Genomic DNA, 17,987 nt, shown 5'->3' on the forward strand with positions numbered 1-17,987 from the left:
TTTCTGCTCTAACCCTGGAACATTTACATTGCTTATTATTCTGAAATTATGATTATTCAGAAGACTACTGTATGGATAGCATAATATAATAATTCCTTCAGGAGAAGCCTTCCAGAATTTGCATCAATTTATGTCAATATTTTGTCAGTAAACAATTTATTTGGCTTCATATTACAAGATAAAATCACAAAAAATAGTTGTTCTTATAGACATAAATCATCTGTTTTACGAAGAGCCTCTTTTCTGAGATTTTTAATAGTTTTTGAAATTTGATCTGAATTTATAAACATATTGGATCCTGATTTTACATTGGTATATATATGTATAACGTTTCTTCAAATTACATTTTCCTTTCTTTCACTAATTTTAGCTGTGCTATTTAATGAATCTATTACCTTCTTGAAATGGAACCAGACAAAATATTGTGGAAAAGCACTCAGGTACTTGATATATTAAAGAAAGTGAAAAATACAAGGATGATATTAAATGTTGTTATGTGTAATTTCTGGAGAAACAGTATAAAAGCACTCTCTTTTATTTGAATGGATAATGGCCCCTACTTTGTAGCCATACTCTGTTTTTCCTGCCCTAATGTGGTTTTATGAATGGTAATTTACAGAGGCATTTACAGAGGCAAGGGTTCAAATGCAGATTTGTCTTAAAATCCCTACACTATCCAGCATTTGATTACAGTATTGGCTATTCAACTTAGTAAACATCTATGAAATGACTCAAATGATACCCAGTGGCGTGCCTTGACTAATTTCAGACAAGGAACAAATTTCAGACAAGGAACAAATTTCCTTCTTTTCAAACAGTTATGAAACAAATATTATTGAGGTAGTTTTTGGTTCTCCTTAAGTAGGAAGCCTTAGTTGTATTGTTTAGGATGTACAGTTAGCTGTAAGTAAGATGTCAACCTTTGGTTTTCAACACTTTAACTGGATTACCAAAGTATCTTTAATCTCTCACACCAGTTTCAGTGACAGATTATGATATCATATAAAAATAAGTACAAATAGTTGTTTAGAAAAAGAATAAATCTTTAAATACTTGGGGTTATTTAAAAGTTGCTTTAATTACTGGAAACTTTAAAGAGATTTTGTTGTTAATTCTGCCAGAGATAGAAGGTTCTTTCCCAATGAAATTTTCTTAAGTTAAAAATCATTTCTGTAGCTGTGTTCTGTGCATGTCTGAGTAAAAGATAAGGGTTTTCTCATACTTTCTGCTTTCTTTTCTGTAAATGACAGCTAAATTATCATGTCCTCGATTTCCCGTAAATTATATAACTTAGGCATGCTGCTCCACATTGGATAAAATGAAAAAAAATTTTTAACATCCCTGAAACTAGAAAATAAAAATATGAAAATAAACTGTAGGATGGAAGGATAACTACATACTAACTGTTCATTAGTTGCTACTAAATAAAACACACCACAAAACACCATAGAAATCAAATGAGTATGTAACCCGTTTCATTCAGAGGTTTTTGTCTTGCTTAAGAAAATCTTTTTCTTTCCAAGATTATAAAAAAAGTTCTTTTATATGTCATTCAAATATTTTATAGTTTTTACTATTCTTGCTACTGCCTTAGAAATATGAAATTATGTCAAAATAAAAATATTAAGGTGAAAAAATTATTTTGTAGCTTAGCTTTTCAGGTTTAGATCTTTAATCTTCTGAAATTTATTTCTAGGCTTGATGGAAGGCAGGCGCTGTGGGTGAGATTATTGTTCAGCAAAGTATTCGTTCCTTTCCTCACCTCCGTGGTAGAATACACTTCCCCACTACTTGGATGTTGGGTTTGGCTGTGTGACTTGCTTTGACCAAAGGGGCATCAATAGATATAATGCAAACAGAAGCACATAGTGTTTCCTACCACCCCACGTTGCCTTATACAACGTTGCCTTATGTATTGATTTTTTGTTAAAATAAAAGTCATTACATAATTAGTATAATTATGCGAACATGGTTCTCAGGTGAATACTCTAGTAATTCTATGGTTCACATAGAACACTCTAATTATATATCCATTAGTATATTCTTTCATTTTTATTTACTGAGTTTTCTGTATAACTAGCTCTCATTGATCTAGGAGGTTTGTGACAAAACACTAAAGTTACTCTCAATACAGTAAAAACACATTTTAAAAATTTATAAATCCATTCCCTTTTAGACTACCTGCTCAACATGTTAATTACATGGCTGTTACTCTGAGATTTCCCTTCACGTCATCTTGGGAATTGCTTTTCCCTGTAGCCTGTAGTCTTGCACCAAAGCAGCAGCCTGCACATCCAGGGGTCCAACAACTTCCAGGAGGAGAGGCCCTCAGTTTCCAACTTAGTAAAGGAAGAAGGATTTAGGTACCACAACCTCCTACTAAGGTCTGATAATGGGGAAGGCAAGGGGAAGAGAATGTTTTCTTCTTTGTCCCCAAATGCTCAGATTTTCTTTTATATTTTTCTATTCTGAAAATTGCCAAACCAGCTGGGCTTCTGTCATTCCTTGAGGCAACAAGGAGAGTCTCAAGAGAAGGATCTTCCTTGAAGTCTGACCTAGAAATTTTAATTATTTTGTTTTCAACAGTGTGGTGACTTCTTGTAATCCCACACTGCAGGGTAACCTCTGTGGACAGGGAACTGTTATCAATCACATACATATAAACACCATACCATCTCACTGACGCTGCTCATCCCAAATGAAAAAGTTAAAAGAAGACAGCTATGCACCGAAAATCACTCATTGAACCTATTTTAATTTTATCAGCCAGTGGGCAAGTGTGGGTTTTTTTCAGTTTCCTTTTTAAAATATGTTGTTAGACCAGCGGATGTCCACTTGCTAGAAGTGCTGTATACTACATTCAAGAGCCTATATTAACGCAAGTGTGCTTATACTATCGTGCTCTGTGTTCTAAGCTTCCTGAACCCTCACTTTGAACCACTACAGTCAAGAAGTAAATTTCTCTAAATACTTGACTCCAGTGCTATTCTTTTGGAGGTAGGGAAGCAATAGAAGTAGCAGAAGGAAAAATCCACTAAACAGAAAACCTATGCCAGCCTAGGTAACAACTAGGAAATGTTGTGTGTGTGTCAGAAAGACACAACAGGACGTTCAAAGATCTTCACAGAAGTCCAAACTACCCTAATAGTGAACTACAAAATGTAATACTGGGAACAGAAAAATCTGTCCTATTTCTCTCTTTGAGCATCAGTGGATATACACTTGCACACTACACACACACACACATATACATACATATATTTTTTATACATTTATATATTCATATGTTTTTGGATTTATATATTTACATTTTTTATTTTTATATTTTATATATTTATAAAAAGCATTTGTTATATTGTGAAATGTTAAACATATATAAGGAATTATTTCTCTTAAAAATCTCTATCACCACAATAGTTAACATTTATTGAGAATTTGTTAAATCAGGCATTTTTAAAATTTAACCCTCATAACACCGTTAAGAGATAAATCTCATTCTTCTCCCTATTTTACAAAGAAATACATCAAGCGCTATCACTGGCATCATACTAAAAATAACGTGAGCAACAATAGATAACTTTGATTGAGTCCAAACCGTTTGCTAGTTTTCTAAGCACTTTATATAGATTAGCTCATTAGCTAATTAGATTAGCTTCACAGTAATTTTATGATGTAGAACTGATTGTTATTCCCATAATAGGACAGCATTTAAGTAATTTGCAAAAGATTACATAGCTAGTAAGCAGAAGGGCCAGGTAGAGGGAGAGTCAGGAATACTGCCAGGGTCATCAGGTTAAGCTAGGACGGGCCAGAGCCTGACGCAGCCTTGGGGCTCTTGCCTACTGCACCTTCAAGCTCTAGTACCATTAGATTAATGAGCAACCTGCCATCCACTAGTGTAGGTCATGTACCCATCAGTGACAGTTTATGGACATTTCTGTTCATTGTTTTTACATTTTAAAATAATTAAATAAAAAATCAGCATTTATTGAGCACCAACTGTGGTCTGCGTGTGGCTATGATTTAGTCACCCTCCTGCCAGGCTTCTCTCTGCGTTCATAGTTCCTGCCATTTTTTCTATGGTATTTGTGTGTATTTCTCTCTCCTCTTTTAGACTCAAGACCTAAATGGCAGAAACCACAGCTTCTATCCTTTGCATCCCCAGGGCCTTGCCTGCTGTTTGGCACACATTGTTCTGTTAATAAACATCCATTAAACGGACTGAGGTGCACATGTAAAGCCCTTTAATCCTTTCCATCTTGTAAAACAGCTTTTATCATTCTCATTCACAGTTGTGAAAACTGGTGACTGGGAAAATATTCTGCTGAAGGTTTCTGCCACTTAGAAATAGGTCTGAAACTTGAACCGGGCAATCCTGATAGTGGGTCTAAAGCTTTCACTGCTTCTCAGCTCCACAAGCACTTACTAAGTTCTCTGAAGACTTGTGTAAAATATTGTAGGTAAAGTGCAAGGCAAATAAAACGTGCTTAATAAATGTTAGTTATTGTTGTACTGGCCTCCAGGTAGCACATGGATTCAAAAGAAATTCGAACGGAACAAATAAAAGTAAATGGGCCTCCATTTTACACCTAAGAGTTATTTTCACAGTTATGGGGGGAAAATTGTCAGGCTACACAAATCAAGTTTCTTTTTCAGTGTGTTGCTAAGAGCACAACTGACAACATGGTATGAGTAGAATAGGGAATGTTCTACTGTATTTGGTTGTAATGGCTATTTCCGTTTGCCTGCTTTAGAAAAGAGCACCTGTGAGCTTTCATTAGCAGTGAAAATGACTGGATGACATGGAAGCACACAGTGAGCCCTCCGTGTACTTGACTTTGGGTGTTTACATCATCATTTTCTGTGCCATTTTCCTTTTGCTGCAAGTAAATTTTCAGCAATGGACCGATTTCTCTTTCTTCTTTGATCCTTGGCTCTTGAGACGTCTGTGCCCAAGTCCCGCGCTCAGCAAAGAATTCTCTTCCCACTGTCTCACTGTTCCACACAACACCCACCCGAACCTAAACTGCCACCCACCGCACGTGCCAGCCTCTTTGCCTCTGCCTCTCAGGGCAGTATTTTCGATTTCCTGGCCAGCCTGGACCGTCCACTACGGGATAAGTTCTCCCTCAGGGTTTAGAAAAACCCTAAATCTCAGACAGGAGAGCTCTGCCGCAGTTATCGCGATGATTCCCATTCTTGATAGTTCAAATATGCTATGTTTTCTCCTAGTTTCTCCTGATTATCGGTTGGAATTTTTTCACAGCTTCCCTTCTTTGACCATTTAATTTCCCTCCGACCCCCTGGGACCTATTATTCTCCTCCATCTTGGACTTCACACCAGTTTGCATCTCCGTGTTTAGCACTGTCCAGAGGCTCGGGGCCAGGTGCCTCCTCTGAAGCCGGATGACCTTGCGTGTGCCCATCTCGGTTGCTTTCCTGGCTCAGAGCGGTTCCTCTGCTCACGCTCCCCGAGGTTGCTCATTATCAGACACTCTTTACTGATGCTGAGGCTGAATCCTGTACTGCTTTTTTTTGCCTCTAATCCTCTTTGGTTTCACTCCCTATAGTTCAGTAACAAAGCTCTTCCCAGAATTGAGCCTGAAAATGCGGAGGCTTGGTCAGTTCTTATTTTGGCTTTTTAATTAGATCCCAAATATCAGTTTATAAAATGAATAATTCATCACCTGCATTAGATAGATTTTTCTATATCATATTCTTTAAAATACAAAAAATTGCAATTTGGGGGAAATATTTACAAGGATTGAAGGTGTTTGAATGTTTTTAAGTTCAAGACTGTAAAGTGTTCAGGTGCAGTTAATACTGATTATCAAAGACACCAAGAAGCTGATTATAAAAGTCAGATAATTCTTCAGGTGCTATAGTAGTTTATCCAAAATAAAAGTTATAAAAGGACCCTGGTGAAAACTTGTAGATTATTAGCAGTCATCCATGTAATTACTATTCCTCTCTCCCTCTCACATTATATATATTTTGTATACATATTATATACATATATAAAATATCTTGTCATCATCCTAACCTCCAAAAATCCTTTTAGAAAACACAATTACGTATTTTTAAATCACTTCAGACATTTTAATTTGCTGTATTACTCCACAAAAAATTTTAAACACATATACACACTCTTCACTTTTATTAACACCCCATAGTTATCCTCTCTTTAAATTAAAAGCTACTGATTCATTAACAAACATGTTTATACACTTGACTCCCATATACTCAAAACCAATGAAGATAATTATTAGATGGTATTAAAATTACACCATATATAGACTCCACATAGGGAGAAACTAAAATTATTTAAGAAAATAACCGTAAAAATTAGAGACTGTGTATTAGAAACCATATGAGGAAAGTGCCCCTGTGAAGATAACAGACTTAAAGAACATTAGAGCACAAAGCAAATGCAGATACTGCATTAGGGTTCAGTATAGAACATTAAAAAACACTAAATATTTTAAGTACAAACAGGCAGTACAGGGAATTAGATGCAAGCAACACCACTGGAGGGGATCAAGAGTGGGCTCCAGCTGGGCTTCAAATGACTTCCAGAACTCTACAGAACTATCCTTGACTCTGCCACTGGAATTGCTGAGTGCAAAACACAGAGCCAGAGCAATGATCCAGGGACTAGGACTGCCCGGCTGTCACTGCCACCGTCATCACAGTCTTTGCCACAAATGCCTCTTGACAACTAGGTAGTGGGCAACAGAATGCTGTTGCCCAAATCCTTCTATCATCACGGCTGGGCAAGCCTGTACACACAGCCCAAAAGAGGAAGAGGGTTCACTTCTGCCTTCCAAGTGCTTTTAATTGGTGGAACCTAATTTACGTATAGAACCCTACCTGCAAGGAAACAGGAAAGGCAGATTTTAGCTTTCCAGCTTCCACAATGCAGAAAAGCACAGAGGAGGAGGGTGGGGTGAAGGATGAGCAAGTCAGGCCACAGCACCTACACAGAGGTCACCTGGATGAACTCCTCTAATTCACAGAAGATGAATATGAGGATCATAGAGGTCAAGCAAGAACATGGTGGGGCTGAAACATAAATCGCCTTTATTGACTAAATCCATCGTTCTTTTTTACTGCACCCCACTGCCATTCACAGATCAATCTCTCCCAAATGTGGTTAAACATTTAACGTCATTTAAAATTAACATCAATATATTTTTAAATGTGGTCATTAGAAAGGCAGGTATCAAATTGCATTTGAATTACTTTTTAAAAATTAGATAAAATTATTAAAGGGTATATTATATTCAATATAATTCAATTCAAAAGGGTATATTAAATTCAATATTTGAGGTCGGTACTGGGAAGGTTTTAGGAAAGGATGGTCTTAGTATCATAATGACCTAGAATTACCTGATATGTCCTTTTCCACCAACAGGACTATCACACATCAACAGGTATTTTCTTCTATTTAGTAAAGGCATGCTGAAGATCTGTTGAAAGATCTTTAGAGTGTTGCCTTTTTATTCTTCTGAAACACATCTAAGTTTAAATAATATTTTTTGAACAGTGTTTTTCCCAAGTATATGATAATCTCTTTTAATGTTACAATAAGTTTAGCTATTAGAAAAAGGTAAATAGACACGGGAAATCTAAAGAGACTTATTTAGAATTTATCCATGCATAGCATGAATCAAAAGAGCTGAATTTTAGTTTGGGTTCTATCATTAACCTGGCTAGGGCAAGTGACTTATTTTCTCAAGGTCTGAATTTCATCATATTTAACCTCGAGATGATAACACCTATCCGACTGGCCACTTAACAGAGGTGTTGGAGAGAGTAAAGCTAGATAATAAATATTTATAAACAATGTCCAAAGCTATATGCAAATACAACATGGCACTATTATGTGTTATTTTACTTTTCCCTGTTAGGAGTAATAACTCTTTTGCTTCAGAGTAAAAATAAACAGAAAAAAATGACCAAGGTCTCCTCTTCATTAGGAATAACTGGTCTAGTCATTTGGATTTGGGCTTCATTTTAACAAAAAAACTGATAATGAGAAAGTAGGATGCTACAGACCAAGACACAGAATGCTTGTATTTAGTGCAGCTTCATGAGAGGTGAGAAATTTGGAAATGTGTGTGTTTTAGGTAAGCCTTGAGAATGGATCTTTAATTATCAGGAAGAACTTGACATCCCTTCCCACTTGGCTCCTGTAGCCTAAAGGGGTGTTTAAGTTCAAGAGTGTGTTCGGTTCTTCTGATTTTAATTTGATGTGATTTCTAACACTAACAAATTTTAGTTCAAGCTGACCTAAAGAGGCTCTTGTGCCCTGTGTTGATATTCCCCTACGGCTGTCCTGAGATCTTGTCTGGTGTTCTTTTACCCTGGCCTCTGACCCCACCTTGGATTTTCTACTTCCTACTGTCCATTTGTCAGTCTGAGGCAGACCAGCAGACCTCACCTTCACTCCTGACACTTAGCTCACACTTGGCCACATTTTACCCTCATCTTGTGTGTTTTAGACCCTTTTTAGGCCTTTATATTTCTTAGTTTTTGGTTAATTATGAGCTTTATAACTAGATCATGGTTGCAGTCTATGGAGTCCCGCTTCTTTTATTCAATATAGGTTTTTAAGATTCATGCATGTAGTTGCATTAACAGTAGTTCATTCATTTTCAATATTCTCTAATAATCTGTAGTATAAATATATCATAGTTTATTTATTCGTTTTCTGGTCAAGGCAGATTTTTCTTTCCTAGATTTTTGCTATTAGGAACATTGTATGAACATTTTTGTACACATTTCCTATTGCACATACACACTGAAGATTTCTCCTCTAGCATGTACTGGTGGAATTACTAGGTCTTAGAGCATATTTATGGTCAATTTGTAAAATAATGTCAAACTGCTTTCCAGAATGCTTGTGCCCATTGATACTTCCTTTAATAATATGCAAGAGTTGCCCTCATGTGGTCCCACAGTCCCATCTAGTTGGCTTTGTAAAACTTACTAATTTTTACCCAACTGGAAGCAAAATGGTATTTTTTGTGACCTTAACTTGCATTTCCCTGAGTACTAGTGAGATCGACCGTATTTTCTTATATTTTTAGCCATCCATGGTTCCTCTTCTGTGAAACAACTCTTCACGTCTTTGACCCATTTTGTTATTGGGTTGATTATCATTTTCTTATTAATTTATAGAAGTGCTTTACATAGTAATTTTTTGTTGACTATATACACTGCAAATTTCTTCTAGTTTGTTGATTGTTTTTTTCACATTCATTGTGGTATTTTTGATAATTACAGTTTTTAATTTAACATAGTTGAATCTAATCCCTAATTTGCTTCATAATTAGAACTTCTGTGTCTTTAACAAATGTATTCCTACACTGAGGTAAGAAAATGTTCTTTTGCTTTTTTTAAAAAGCTTAAAAATTTTGCTTTCATGTTAAATTATTTAATTTATTTGAAACTGTCTTTTGTGTATGAATAAGACAGAAACCAAATCTAAATTTTCTATATGAATAAATAATTGGGCAACATCATTTAAATACAGTTTATTCTATTCCCAGTGATTGGCAAGACCACTTCTGTCATGTACCATTTTCCATCTCCATATGGGTCTTTCTGAGCCTCTGCTTTATTTATTCACCCCTGAGCCAATTTCACACTTTCTCAGTTGTAGTATTATAAATCTTGCTATATTATCTGGTAGGACATATTCCTACCGCCTCATTATTCTTCCTCAGGGGTGTTTTAGCTAGTCTTAGGCCTTTTGTTATTCCACTACATTTTAGAATCAACTCGTTAAGTTCATCCAAAACACTCAATCAGGAAAATTATTAGACTCACGTTGCATTTATAGATCATTTTGTGGAGAAACTCAACTAATATTTTAAGTTTCCTGTCTCCCGAAGCATTTAATCTCCTTATCCCTCTTTTTTCACCCTCAGGAATTGCCTAGTATCCTTCTTTGCAGAGGAAAGAGAACCTGTGAGAGACCTTCTTCAACTTCTTAGCACCAACTGTACGAAGTAATCTACATCCATGTCCGTGTACTCCCCTTTCCTTCCTGTTACCAGTTTACCAGCTTTCCTCTCCTTGTCCAAGGAGAAAACACTACAGTGCTCAGAATCAGGTTAAAGAACCTGAGTCTTGCCTCTCTGTCTACAACTTCTCTCTAGAAGCATGAAGCATGTTCCAATCTTTGTTAAAAATAAAACACAAGCAAAGAAGTAAAATCCATAGGATAGCCCTCTTTTCTACCCATTTCCCTGTTGCTACTGCAGCATCTGTCTTCCCCTCCTAACAGCCAAGCCTCTCGAAACACTTGTCCATGCTGACCGTTGACTCTTACTCAGCTTCTACTTAGTACCCAGTCAGCTGTCATCTGATTACTGCTTCACCACCCCAAGAACCTACCCAAGCCAAGGTCACTGGTAAAACTCATGGAGTCATTTTCTGACTTGAAATCTTGTTATTCAAATTCTCTGGTCTCTCCCTCTTGCAAGTTACCCTCTCAAGTATTTCATAATTCCACACTTTTCTGACTTCTCTCTTATCCCCTTTAAGCTCTGCAGGCTCTTTTGTGGATTCTTTTTTTCTCAACCTGTCACTTAAAATGAGTATTCCTCAGGGGCCCTCTTCTCTTCTCCCTGTAAACTGTCCCCCTAGGCAATCTTTAACCATCACGTCTTCACTTGCTACCTATAGGTTGATGTCTCTCAAATCTGAATTTCCAGGGCACCTCTCTTTCCTCCGCTTGAGGCTTATGAGTCTAACTCCCTATTTGACAGCTCCATTCTAACTCAACTTACAAGCATGAGACTCCTCTAGTCATCACCTACCCCTGCACTCCCCACCCAACACTTCTCCTCCTGCCATATTCCAGAGCTCAGCTAGAAAGTTGATGGAAGCGCTGGCCACACAACTGACCAAAACAGAATCCTGACTGTCATCCCTGACTCTTTCCTCTCTGTTATTCAACACACTCAGTGATTCATCAGATCTTGTAGACTCTAATTCATACCTATGTAACAGCACACCTGGTATTCTCTTGGTCTGGAAAGGGATAGTTAGGATCAGGTGATCAACATTAAGGAAATCATACCGTTTGAATATCAGGACTGTTAGACAAGGTCCAAACAGAGGACAGAGGACAGAGCTGAGATCATGGAAAGTAATCAGTGAGGTTTCATGTGCCCAAGTGTTCACAGTAGAGAATCAAGCCACAGGATTCAGTGACCCAATCATGGAGAAACTCGATGTTACAGGATTAGAAAATCCAAATACTGAGGCTACCAGGTCAGACAGAACCAAATTCATCTATTAGGAATGGAGAGCAAAGAAGGGAAGTCAATCAAGGAAGAGACTTGGTTATTGGGAGAAAGAGGTCCTTGAACCCTGCGTTTCAAGCTCAGATAAGTGGGGTCTCAAAATTAAACCACTTTGCTGTGTTCCCGAGGTCTATCACTCTCCTCTTACCTGGAGACTTCAGAATCTGTGGCAAGGCAGTTTTGACAGAATAAAATATAAAAGAAATTCAGTGATTTCATTGGATAATAAAAGCAGAAATTAAAATTTACTGGTTAATATGTGCCAGGCATTGTTTGGCACTGTCCTAAATCATTTACTCATGTCAGTTAAACTTCATAAAAACAACAAACAATTTAATGTAAGTATCATTATTAGTCTCATTTTACAGATGAGGAAACTGAGGCTTGGAAAGGTAATTTTCTCAAGCTAAACATCTGGTAAATGGTGGAAACAAGCTTTAGCCCCAGCAGCCTGGCTGAAAACCCTCTGCTCTTACCTTCTATGAAAAGTGTTTCTTGTTACTACACCTAAGAACACCTTCTATGAAAAGTGTTTCTTGTTACTACATCCAAGAAGATGAAGCAATTTGTATTTTATAGCAGCGGTCCCCAACTTTTTTGGCACCAGGGACCGGTTTCATGGAAGACAATTTTTCCACGGACCGGGGTGGGGGGGGATGGTTCAGGCGGTAATGTGAGTGATGGGGAGTGATGGGGAGCGGTGGGGAGCGGTGGGGAGCGGCGGGGAGCGGCAGATGAAGCTTCGCTTGCTGGCCCACTGATCACCTCCTGCTGTGTGGCCCGGTACTGGTCTGTGGCCCAGGGGCTGGGGACCCGTTTTATAACTTAAGCAGTTCTGGGACTCAGATTCCCCAGTCGGGTGTTCATACTCTTAAAGCCCCATTCTTCCATGCATTAATGAAGGACTATATCTTATCTTGTCTGAGGAGAAAACCAAAAATCTCAAAAGAGTTCAAATGCCATCTTTCTTAGAGCCAGCGGCAGAGACAAAAGAAACCCCTTTCCAGCTATGCAATGCCTTGCTTCACAGTAAGGCTGGCTTTGCTTTATGAAGACACAGTATTTACTAGGAGCATCCTAGGCACATCTGGTCTCAAGCAGAACTAAGATTAGATCTCAGACATGTGTTGCACTTAAAAGAAAATCTAATTCACAACCTTGTTCTATCCAACAGATATTTCCATTAACAAGTCTTAATCATGGAGGCGGAAGAAGGGAGGGTGACTAAAACAAAGCTGCTGAAATACACAGCAGCTATTACATGGAGCACTGCCACAGATCCGGAGGCTTGGAATTGGGCCATTAGCAGTAAAATACAACCGACAGCACTTAACATGACGAGGCACAAACTCACTGAGACTGTAAAGCCCTTGAGTGTCTGGTCCCATGATTCGGCTCAAAGATTCTGCATCCTACGACATTCTATCCTATAGCAAGATACTCCCCTCTGCCCCCTGTGACCCCAGGTTCAGCTGCTCTCACCTTCTGGCTATCCCAAGTTGCTCTCAGTCTTCCCTACTCTCTGTCTGACCCTTGCTCTTGCCTGCCTAATGGGACTTAACACATTTCCTTGGCTTCCAACTTCAGTCCTGTGGGAGTCAGACGTTCAGAACCCGGATGACACCACCCAGTGCCACCCTCACTCAGGTCTTGGACTGGCTGGAGGCCAGGGGCAGCCGAACAGCATCTTCAGACACTGAAAAAAGGACTGGAATCAAGACTCCTACATCCTGCCAATAGGTTGAAAGAAGTTTGTGGTTTTGTAAGAATTCGGAGTATATCACTCATACCATTTAGGGAAAAGTTACTCTCCCCGTCCAAACAGTCAAGTAAAACAGTCTTAGGTCTTGATCTCACACAGACTTCCCAGGAGAAGATAGACAGGACAGGAAAGACTGGTATGTAATAAAACATGTATGTATATATAATATTATGAATTATACATATATATGTAATCTAAAACTTAAATAAATAAAGACAAGTTGTCTGGGAATGTGCTCTAGTTAGCACTAGGCATGCTAACCAAAAACTCTGGGAACAGAAAAGACCAATATAAATAGATATGAACTCTCTGACTAATTCTGCTTTTACTATAGAAAGATAATAGCATGAACTAATATCCAACAATGTCATGAATTTTTGATGACTGAATTGATACAAAAGTCAATTGAATGGAATTTTATCATGTAATTTGAGGCTATTCTGAATGTGAGATATTTGCAATAATCAAGAACATTAATTTGAAAAGATAGATAACCAAATAATATTGGAAAATTAAGGAAATATTGAGATATTAAATTCCCTAATGTAATTACAAGCTAGAATAAACTACTTAGAAATGTCTTCTGTTTGTTAGCCCACAGTGATAAGGAAAGTAAAACTCAATCATTAGAATGGAAGAAAAAGACATATATGTCTACTCTCTTACGTATTTCAACTTTTTCATTATTAATATCCCCATTCAAATGGAGTTTTTAAAGAGTATATTGTTCAAGAAATGTATTATCTTACATGGGTATTTAAATATTACTGATTAAGGTTTAAGATATTGTCATTCTGGTTCTTGAAATTATTGCTTTTACTTAGGACCTATTAAATGTGAACTTACAGAAGTTGCCAATTTTGAATTGCCTGTGAGACTGGCATATATATAAAAAAAGAGATGATTAATGCTTATAGTGTATTTTAGTTTCATCCCTTACTTTGAAAAGTATTTATTTTAAAGAAGGATTCTTTCTTCATTAGAGTCCATTACAATTAAAAAATGTACTTACATTTACTGCCAGGGAGCCAGGCACAAGAAACACAGTTTCCTGTGATAGCATGTCATTTTAACAGATAATTTTACTTCGATAAATGGATAATTAACTTCTACTTTTAGCAAGTGTCAAATGTACATAAACTTAAAATCCCCCCCCCATTATAAATACTCAGAAATACTGAATCCAATCAAACCAAAGTTATTTAAATGTGTAAGTGAAGGAAAGGGGGATCAATCAGGTGACACAAAGGCAGGAGGAGCTGCAAAGCAGCAGGAAGATTATGTACATCGACACTGTGTCTGTCCTGGTGGATGACAGGAGGGAGCGAGGAGGAGGGAAGGTGGATCCTGCACATCAGGAGCTTGGTTTTTAATGTCCAAGGAAAGCAGCTGGGGATTTGGAACCAAGGTGTTCTGTGAAAAGAAGGCCTAGCAAACAGTATTCCCCACTGTCGGTTTGTGGTGTTGGGGAGCAGCACTGAAGCTAAGGATGTCGGGGTCCTTGCACACTTGCTCTCCAAGAAATCAAACCCCAGGACTGTGCATCTGTCCCAGTTACAGCAGCCATATGATCTTCAGTCCCCTTCCCCCAAATACACACACACACACACACACACACACACAAGAAAGGGAGCAAAAACAACTGGTTCTAAGCCAGCGGTACACTTGGCCACTTGGCAAAGGCAAATAAAAGAGTATTCAGAGGGAAGTTCCCATAACTCAGGTCACAAAATGTTCTCATAAAATAAATAAAACTGAATAAAAAATTTTTTAAAAACCTCTCAAAAGAGTCTCACACACACAAAAAATCATGAGTTATTAAAAAAAAGCAATGAGTTTACAGAAGCAATAAACAGGAGACTAAATTCCCAACTCTTGAGATAACAGACCAACATATATAACTTTTATATAACTCGATAAAAATAACTATACATGTATGTATATATACATACATATTTGTATTTTATTTGTCTTTGCATTTGTACATGTATTTTATACATACACATATACAGTTGTATATAATATATATTATACATTTTAAAAGAAATTGAAATGGTAATACAAAAAAAATCATATATTGAGTTAAAAAATAGGTACTTTTTAAAAGGCAAATAGATCTCTTGGGCAGGAAAATGTAGCCACTAACATTTAAATCAATAAATTAAACAGAGCTGAAAAGAAAAAGAGAAAATATGTTAGTGAAGTTAGCAGGTTCCAAGGACAGAAGAAAAAGCTCCAGTATTCATTTAAAAGGGGTGCAGAGAGAGAACAGAGAATGCGAGACAGTATTTAAAGTGATAAAAGTCTCAGATTTCCTCAAAACCCATAAGAGGTGTAAAATTCAGATTCAAGAAGCCCAAAAAGTCTTGAGCATGACAAATAAAATAAAAATTTAAAGAAAATGCCCAAGCAAGGAACATCATAATATACCGAAGATGAAGAGAATGGATTAAGTAACCAGAAAAAGAAAAAAGAAGCTCCAAAGGAACCAAAATCAGGGTGAGAGCAAAACTCTCCACAGAAAAAACTGTGACCTGAAGACAGAGACATGATAGCATCAAAGATAAAATACCATTCAAGAGTTAAGGAGAAAATAATGACATTTCAGAAGGATGTTTCCCACTTATTGGCCCAACTACAGAAGGAAAAAGAAAACTGAAATCAGGTGGAAGAGGTAATATGTCAAAAGCTTCGATAAGCAAAGAAATTGTTAATACATAAATACTAACTGGATTAAAAATAATAACAGGGCTTCCCTGGTGGCGCAGTGGTTGAGAATCTGCCTGCTAATGCAGAGGACACGGGTTCGAGCCCTGGTCTGGGAAGATCCCACATGCCACGGAGAAACTGGGCCCGTGAGCCACAACTACTGAGCCTGCGCGTCTGGAGCCTGTGCTCCGCAACAAGAGAGGCCGCGATAGTGAGAGGCCCGCGCACCGCGATGAAGAGTGGCCCCCACTTGCCGCAACTAGAGAAAGCCCTCGCACAGAGACTAAGACCCAACACAGCCATAAATAAATAAATAAATAAATAATTAAAAAAAAAAAAAAAAAAAAAAATAATAACAAAATAGTAAATTGATGGGTGTAGACGAAGGAGATGCAAGGAAAATACACAGTAACATACAATACGTTAGCATTGTGGTCAGAGGTAAAGAAAATAAGATGCTCATATTATTCAATAGGAGTGCAGGGATATTTATTAACTTCAGACTTAAAAAAATCAGATAGTGTCTTTTAAATTGTAAGGACAACACTAAAAGAATAGAAACAAAATAATATTGTCAAATCAGAAGGTGGGGGTGGGGAAGGAATAAAAAAAACTGCATCAACCCAAAATAGTGCATAAAAGGAGGGGAAGGAAAATGAGACTGAAAAAACATGGTAAACAGAAAGCACAAAATAGGATGACATAAACAAACCCAAATGTATTAATAATCACAGTACATATAAATGAACTCAAATCATCAGTTAGATGATAGAAAGTTTCAAATTAAATATGAAATCGAAATTTAACTGTAGTTTCTGTGCAAGAAATTAACCTAAAAACATGATGATACAGAAAGGTTGAAATGAAAGAATAAAAAAGTTATCTCAGAAAATTATGAACCAAAATAAAATTGGTGTACCTAAATTAATACCAGATTTTATATAAAAAGCATTATTAGGAATAAAAAAGAATAATTATAAATAAAATAATTCACCAGAAAGATATAATTATGAACCAGTAGGCACACAAAACAAAGCTTAAAAAGATGAAAAATAGATGGAATGACAAAGATAATTGTCCACATCCTTTTGCCAACCATGTGAAAGATTTTTAGCTCAGTAATTTCAGAAGCTGATAGGTAAAGCATACCAAACTTTCTAATAATTAATATGATATGGTATCAGTACAGGGGTAGATAACAGAAGAGTGGAACTTAAGAGAGAGCCTTCATTTAGAACCATGTGTATATGCAGAGGTATAATGACAAGTCAGTGGGAAAATAATGGACCATTCAATAAGTTATAATATATCAGGAAAAGGATTTTAGTTGCCAACCACAGAGTCTTCTCTGACTACTTTAAGCAGAAAAGAATTTTATTAAAGAATATTGGGTAGCCTGGGGCCTCTCTTGAAAGTCAGAGGTCTTGGCTCTGAAGTGTGCAGCCATCCCACAAGGAATGCTTTAAGAGAAACTCCATTGTCTCTGCATCTTGGTAACTTTCAGTATTGGATGCCAGAATTCTGCCCACTTGTGTTTGAAGAAAAAACAAACAGCTCCATCATCATCACATCATGCTTCCCTGAATATGTTATACCAATTCCATTGAGCCGAGCTGCCATTTCATCTGTTCACTTCCAAATCAAAGTTTCATGCATATATTATGTCTGACTGGCAGAGTCTAGATGTCGTGCCTTGTGTTCTAGCCACCAAGCAGTCTGACTCTTATCTTGAGAGGGGATAACTTATAAAGTGGGAAATTGCCTAAATACAAAAAGGGTTTTCAAATATTGTTGTTCAGCAAAACTCATGTAATAATATGCACGCCTACTGGCCATCAACATGCACCACTGTTCCATGCCTAAACTTCAAAAAATAAAATAAAAAACAATATACTCCCGCCTAACAGAATGAAGTTATTCCTCCTATAAAAGAAAACGCCAGAACGCTCTCTCCTCCTATGTCCGTCATTCACAGCATCCTCCAATTCCAGGATCTATGAGTGCAGTGGTTATCCATTGTTGCATAACAGATCACCTCCAAAACAACAAACATATTTTAATTTACAGTTTCTTTGTGTCAGGACTCTAGGCAAAGCTTAGCTGGAAACCTCTGACTCAAGGTCTTTCATTAGGCTGGGGCTGCAGTCTCATCTGAACGCTTAATGAAGGGAGGATACATTTCCAAACTCACTTGTGTG

At 37.3% G+C, this 17,987-nt stretch overlaps 1 protein-coding gene across 9 annotated transcripts in view; it reads right to left on the minus strand.

The window, feature by feature from the left end:
• The window catches only part of CRB1 (crumbs cell polarity complex component 1), a 276,695-nt gene that overhangs the window by 173,534 nt on the left and 85,174 nt on the right, over positions 1-17,987 (minus strand). The window lies entirely within an intron of this gene.

This window comes from Balaenoptera physalus (assembly GCF_965194825.1).
Source record: "Balaenoptera physalus genome assembly, chromosome: 1".
NCBI classification, from domain to species: Eukaryota; Metazoa; Chordata; class Mammalia; order Artiodactyla; family Balaenopteridae; genus Balaenoptera; species Balaenoptera physalus.